The following is a 7,881-nucleotide window of genomic DNA, read 5'->3' as shown; positions in this document are numbered from 1 at the left end:
GATCCCTGATCGTTTGTGTCCCTCATTGGTCTGATAAACCCTCACTATTATCTGCCTCACGGTTGTGGATAATTTAATTAATATAATTATATCAAGGGCTAGAAACAACTTTTGTAATAATTTCGATATAATATACCCATCCATGTGATCGGTGTTTAATCGACTGTAAAGATGCTATTCTGATACGTACTGTACGTTTCGTTTTTGTTTCCGTAGCCACGTGCGATGACTAAGTGTTTCTTATCGATCACTCTCGAGCTGCGGGAATGAACGTAACGAAAGTAAAAAGAACACGGTGACTTTAAGTGTAAAGATGACATTACTTCACCAGCAATTGGGGAGAGAGTAAATTAAGACCTGGAGTTTAAACAGAACTCAAAAATTTCTACAAAAAAGAAAATTGAAGTTCGACCCCCTATAACACTGTTGATTATTCCGTTTTATTTGAACTCCATGTTGTACCAGTCACTTAGATTTTACAAATACGTCAGCAGTTCACAGCCCGGCACACGTATTTGTAAAATTTAAGTGACTGGTACAACATGGAATTCATATAAAATGGAATAATAAACAGTGTTAAGGAGAGTCATCTGTAAATCTTTTTTGGAATCAACAAACTGTTCTTTAACTAGTTTAATAAAAATGTGATGTTTATATTCAATTTCTAGTGGTTTTTTATATTAAAATTTATTTGATATTTATAGTTATCTTTTCTTAGCTTTTAATAGCATTTTTGCTATCAAATATGACATAAACGACATTTTTAAGTGTTCTTTTCTCTTTAAATCATACCTTATTTTATAATCTGTTGTAAATACATTTTAACAACAAAATATTATTAAATTGTAAAGGTTGGGTAAGTGATTTCACACAGAGTTCGGCTTAGGGACTCGAAATGCCTAAATTTGGTTCTGCCTACAATCGAAGTATTTTAACTATTAGCGAGGTCGTGAAAACGTAATAATAATGGCTTCGGAAGACGACTAAGTTCTATGAAGTGTGTATCATTTATCCGAAAAGCATTATCTAAAAGACGAAAAACCGAGATTCGTAACGTTCAATGTTGATTTTCTCTATCTTTAATTGCTCGTAAAGTAATATCATGTACGGATCATAATAGCATTTTTATAGTTGATCGAATTTGATAAAAGCGGTTCATATTGGTACCACTTTAATATAAACCGCTTTTATCGTATTCGATAGCTGGACCATATATTCAGAATAGGTTACCTCCTGTTTACACATGTTTCACTGTACAGTACCTGTACACTACATACATGTAATATGTAGAAGTATATATATATATATATAAAATAATGACATCTAAATAATTAACACTCTTTTCAAAAGGTGATTTTCAGTCATATTATATTCTAAATTACTACATAATTAAATTTAAACTACATACTTCCTTGTAAACAAGCAAAAAATATCACTTGTTTAAAAGAAACTCTGTACTTTAAATTTGAAATTAAGTATATACAAATATTTTATTTTTAATCACTCATTTTACTCTAAGATTTGCTGTTTAAAGAATATGTATGATTTGTACGTCTGTATTTATATCGTATACTTTAAATAATTTATTAATTAAATAGTACATTAACCTTCCCTCAGTAACGTAACATTAAATTATATTTTCTTTGCTTATAGTGTCACTCGTACTCGTATAATTATAATTACATAAATAGAATTTCGCATTATAATTAAATAAATAGAATAATAATGTACCAACCTATCAATTTTGATGATTTTTGTTAAGTGGGTAAACTACCTATCGATTTAACAAATGTAACGTCCAGACAAAATGTCGCGTGCTTAAATGAATCATACGTCTGTTACGTAAACTGTTACGTAGTTATACCTTGATTTTTCCATAGCGTTATCTTTTCTACCCATGCGCGTGTACTTTTAGTTTCGGTTTGATTTTTTAAGAACTTACAAATTAATAAATCACTATAAATCAATAAAATTCAAGTGTTTACTTAAATTAATCGCTGTCACAAACTCACCGCCGTATAAGTTAACGGTCGACAAAGCGGTAGATATCGACCGAATAATATTATTGGGAATCGATGGAAACATGAAAACTAAAAAATCACAAATGTAGGCTAACTATACATATTATGTTTTTGAATATTGTTTCAACAAATTTCAAAGTATTACATTCTGCGGATTAATTGTCAGTCACAAAATTATTATTTTATTAAGATATAGGGGAAAACAGGACAACACGAGCACGATAAGAATAAGTTAAATTTTTTCTAACAAATACTGCCATAAACTGAAAGAAAAGCGTTATTTATTGTCTACCAGAACGTACTTAACTGCCAAAACGTCATAGAACTGGTTATATTCAGTTTGAAAATAAAAAAATAATCATAATCATAATAACTTTATAAAAAAGATAACAATAGTTATGAGGCAGGATAGGTAGGTATATAAATTTCTGTTATAAGTTGGAATTTACTATTAAAACAAAGAAATACAAGCCCAAAAATCCTATTTAATATTATAACAACGAAATACAAGTTCAAAGGCATATTTAAAAAAATGTAAACAAAAATTAATTACAAAAAGAAATCAAACAGATAATAAATGAAGACATTCTAATACAAGATAAAAACAATATAAATGAATTAGTGAAACAGTAGAAATGAAATATGCTTAACAGCAAATTGTTTATGCCCTACGCCTATCGCAAATAAACTAAATCAACTCGTTTACTACTTCTGTACCTCCACATAAGCTCATAATTCATACTTGCAGCAGATAATTCACTTTTTCTGAGTACAGTATTGTTCATTGCAATAAGTAGGCCTATTTTCATCGTCATTTTCCGGTTCTTTAGGACTTTTCTGCCCCTTTAGTAAACTTCAAATCCGATTTTCTTTAAATTTATTGCTATTCTGCAAGTTCCTGAATTTTTAACTTCAATCTTGTCTTTTAGTGTGGCTTTGTATGGAAATTCAGTTATTTCTTCTGCTTGTTGTTGTTTGCGGCCAAATCTAACCATAGCAAAACACGATAGAGAACAAGATCGGCCACACTGCCGAAGATGTTCCAATAGTCGTAATTTATAAACATTATGTGGAACCCTGAGAATAAGCTACTAAGCCATGATCTGACCGCGTGAATAAGTTAACTAACGTTTTATTTTTCTGACAGGTAAAATAACTTTTTTTCTTATGGAATTATAACAAAACATTCCAATTCTATATAAATGAAAGCAAAATATTATAACGAATTGAATGAAACCCTGTATATAAAAACGTAAATTCAATTGGTGCCGAGACGTGCCCACATTGATGGCTGCATCTGTTGTAAACAGTACGCTCCCTCTCAAATATTGAGTCAAAATTACGGTGCTTTTCTTCCGTTATATATAATTTATAACAGAGCCGGGAAAGTAAAATTAAGCTTCGTGCTATTTTTATAATATTTTCTGTGGGAGCTTGAAGGACGTCAATAATTGGATTACGTAAGTTTACGGTGGGACCCTGTCACCAGATACGTATTGTCGGACACACCTCGGATTTAGATGAGAAAAAACAAAAAGGCAGATAGTTAAGGCGTAAAAGTTAAAGTAATTCCGTGAGCCTTCCAGGAGGATAAATGTAAAGTCGAGTAAAGTAATTGACGAATAAAAGAGAAAAGCGAAACAACATCAGTAAGTACAAAAACATTTTTAGAGAGTTACCTTATTTCTATTTGTAAAACGAGAATTACCTAGCGGAGTATTTGAACTTCGCGATTCACCATATACCAGAAAATCAGTTTTCTTCTCTTCTAGGAGTTGACTTCCTTTCAGGATACTGTGTTGATTTCTTCTTTTCCACTTTTTTATTCTGCTTCTGCATTCTTGCTTTTACGCTTCTGTTTCCAGATTATTCCCCAGCTTTCTTCGCAGGATATCCATTCTTCTCGAAGTTCGTTTTCCTGCTTTACCAAGCGTTAAATTGTGTTTCTGCATACACCTGTCATTTCCGCAAGTTGCTAGTAGCTGGTACTAGGGAATTCTCTTCTGATTTGATCGGCAAATCAAGTCTCATAGAAAACGTCAAATCTGCTTGCGCATTTTGATTCGAACACTGGAAAACCGAGAAATAAGTGTTCCATCTCCCCACTAGACAGTAAACGTCACAAAAAACAAAAGTGGGTTAGGAAGTGAGGTACAGAAAAAATAATTTTAAAATAGTTTTGTCATTTTATATGGCAGCGTTACACATCTTGTTGAAACATGTGGTCCGTATGAGAGGTCGAGCCAATTTGACACGATTGAGTGAGAAAAGGGAAGACAAGGCCTGGCATCTTAAAAGGTTTCTTGTGTTTCTTAATTATGGTTGACATCTGATAAAGGAAAACGGATAGAGGTTGCGTATGGAAAAGCCGAAAATATCCAAATTCGTGTCTGTTTGGTATAATTTTCAAAGGAAAATACTGTGCGGCAGGATAGTAGGTAGCATTTTCGGGCAAAGTAAATTGCGTTATAGAATTTGATTCTATTTTTCAATGTTTTGTCTGAATATGCGGCATGTCCTACTAACCGACCGGGCTAATAACTGTAATCAACTCTCTTATTATTACACTCTTTTGCCTGCTTCCTGCCTGTGTTGATGAGCTTTCTGCCGAGGTCTACTTTTGTGTTTCTTGGCACTATTGAGTGTTTTTTTCTGTTGTTCGTCAATTTCTCTCTTCTTGTAAAGTTGTAATTATTTTAATTATTTTTATTTTCAAACTGATTTTAACCAGTTCTATAGTAAGAAAACATTCCAATAGACAATATGCAAAGCTTTTTTTTCAGTTTACAGCAGTATTTATTACACAAAATTTGAGTAAAGCTTAATATGCCGATCTTGCCCCGATCTCCCCTATACATCAGGGGCGTGCCGTGACATTCGATCATAGGGAAGCTGTGTTTCTATAATAAGCCGACTTCCAGGGGCAATCAGTTAATTTTTTTAATGTATGTTTAATAGATTATATATCTGACGTACTTAATAAATAAACAAGTTCAATATAATTACCTCTGTTATTAGTTTCAATAGGTTTCCATTGCCCCCTAAATGCCAATTCTTGCTCTGATAAAAACATATAACATCTATTTATTTAGATATAATATATCTATAAACCGTAACTATCGCGTTATAATTGTCAATATTTATTTGATATTATTTACTAACGTTAAATTGTATTCCGCTTCGATATCCAAATATCTTCAAATACGAAAGAATCGACGATTTTTCGTGCGTTTTGCCAGCTAAATTGTCAAAGCCATTCTTATTTCCACACACTAATTTCATTTAAAAATAGTAGGCAAGCCAACAAAACAATTTTTGCATTTTTNCGAGAAATAAGTGTTCCATCTTTCCACTAGACAGTAAACGTCACAAAAAACAAAAGTGGGTTAGGAAGTGAGGTACAGAAAAAATAATTTTAAAATAGTTTTGTCATTTTATATGGCAGCGTTACACATCTTGTTGAAACATGTGGTCCGTATGAGAGGTCGAGCCAATTTGACACGATTGAGTGAGAAAAGGGAAGACAAGGCCTGGCATCTTAAAAGGTTTCTTGTGTTTCTTAATTATGGTTGACATCTGATAAAGGAAAACGGATAGAGGTTGCGTATGGAAAAGCCGAAAATATCCAAATTCGTGTCTGTTTGGTATAATTTTCAAAGGAAAATACTGTGCGGCAGGATAGTAGGTAGCATTTTCGGGCAAAGTAAATTGCGTTATAGAATTTGATTCTATTTTTCAATGTTTTGTCTGAATATGCGGCATGTCCTACTAACCGACCGGGCTAATAACTGTAATCAACTCTCTTATTATTACACTCTTTTGCCTGCTTCCTGCCTGTGTTGATGAGCTTTCTGCCGAGGTCTACTTTTGTGTTTCTTGGCACTATTGAGTGTTTTTTTCTGTTGTTCTTTGTTATTTTAGTTAGTTTTTGCGTTACTGCTTAGATTTTTAGTGAGTTCTTTGTTCTTAATAGGATAGATTATTCATTTGTCAAGGTTAGCTTCCTCAATTTCTGTTTCGGCTTTGGCAGGCAGAAACAGTTCGTTTCTTTGATTCAAATGATTTAAATTTACTCAAGTTCTATTCCATCACATTCTTGAACATATTTAAGGATAAATAAATTAATTACATTGTCTTTCTAAGTGATGTTCAAATATCGGTAATAACAAAGTTACACTCCGGCATCTGCTAACCAATTAGTAAATTGTGGAATAATAGTGCAATTTGCTACAATGAAGTTTAAGTGGCGATGCAGTAGTGTAGGAATATTACTGGCCTAAAAATACTTGATAAACTAATAAACAGTCGATACACAAAATTTTACGTAACCGTACATACATGTCCTAAGATATATCACTGAAGTCTTGAAATTAAGTAATGTTCCATTTTATAAGGAGCAACAAAGCTATTGGCCTATAGATAACTGTTGTACAGCACAACATATTGCATACTATTAAGATGTTTTACCTGTAATTGCATAAGTTTTTATATTATATTTGTATAATACAGTCGAACCAGCAATAACGGTAAATTTTAAACGGCCATCAAATTTTCAGGAACCTTACTTTCTGTAATAGGTACTGTACATACTAACCTGCAAACAGAGATAATTTTTGTTTCCTGCAGTGGCTGTTTTTCACATAGGTGACTGTATCTTATATAAATACAGTATCAGTTTAATATTTTAGATAGAATTTTACATAGTATTTTACATCATATACTATTCTATTGTGTAAAATACAACACTAGAAGTTTAAATATGCAAAAATATAATCGATTTTTATAACTGCGTTTAATGCTTCTTGTGTCACACACATCGGGGTTCTCTCTCTCTCTCTCTTTTTAATATGTATACTGAACAAAATTTCCTATCTCCACAAAACCTGTTTTAGTCGGACAAACTTTTTTAAGCCGGACCTGTCTAAAACGGACACACCTGTCGAACGCCTTGAAGTTGTCTTCACAGGACATATACGCAGAAGGCATATATACGTTGTAAGGCGACTACAAGCTATATTACTTACACTAGATTTGTGACTAATTTTGAATTAATTAATTAACTAAGCTATGTCGCGCGTATCGGAGAGAAGTTTTATAAAGTTTCTAGCCTCTAAATACCTTTCAGGATAAGTATGGAAAGCAGTATGCGACAATCGTGTGTGCATGAAAACCGTATAAGTCCGCGATGTCTTCTCCTAGCATGGAGGTCCGGAAGACGAAGTGGACACTATCACAGAAATACAACTTCCGATAAAATAACGAAATTTAAATAATTAACACTATTTTCAAAAGGAAACTTTCAGGAATATTATAGAGTAAATTACTGTATAATCATATTTAAAGTACATAGTTCCTTCTAAACAAGCGAAAAATATCACTTGTTTAGAAGGAACTCTGTACTTTATAATTAAAATTAACTATAAAACAATATTTTGTTTTTTAATCACTCGTTTCACTCTACGATTTGCTGTTAAATGAATACAGGGCCTACATGTTTCGTACGTCTGTGTGTATATCGTATACTTCAAATAATTTATGAATTAAATAATAAATTAACCCTTCCTCACTAACGTAACATTAATTAAATTCTATTTCCTTCGTAAATCGTATCACTAGTACAGTACATATAAAACAGAAATATCAACAGTGTTTTAGGGGGGTTACTCCCTATAACACTGTTGATAATTCCGTTTTATATGAATTCCATGTTGTACGAGTCACTTAGATTTTACAAATACGTGAGCCATTCACAGCCCGGCACACGTGTTTGTAAAATCTAAGTGACTCGTACAACATGAAATTAATATAAAACGGAATTATCAACAGTGTTATAGGGTGGTCGACTATACTGGTATAATTA

The sequence above is a fragment of the Centruroides sculpturatus genome, unplaced genomic scaffold, assembly GCF_000671375.1.
Source record: "Centruroides sculpturatus isolate CEXI.00-Female unplaced genomic scaffold, Cexi_2.0 scaffold140, whole genome shotgun sequence".
NCBI classification, from domain to species: domain Eukaryota; kingdom Metazoa; phylum Arthropoda; class Arachnida; order Scorpiones; family Buthidae; genus Centruroides; species Centruroides sculpturatus.
The sequence above is the reverse complement of the archived record's forward strand: the minus strand, read 5'-3'. Positions refer to the sequence as shown.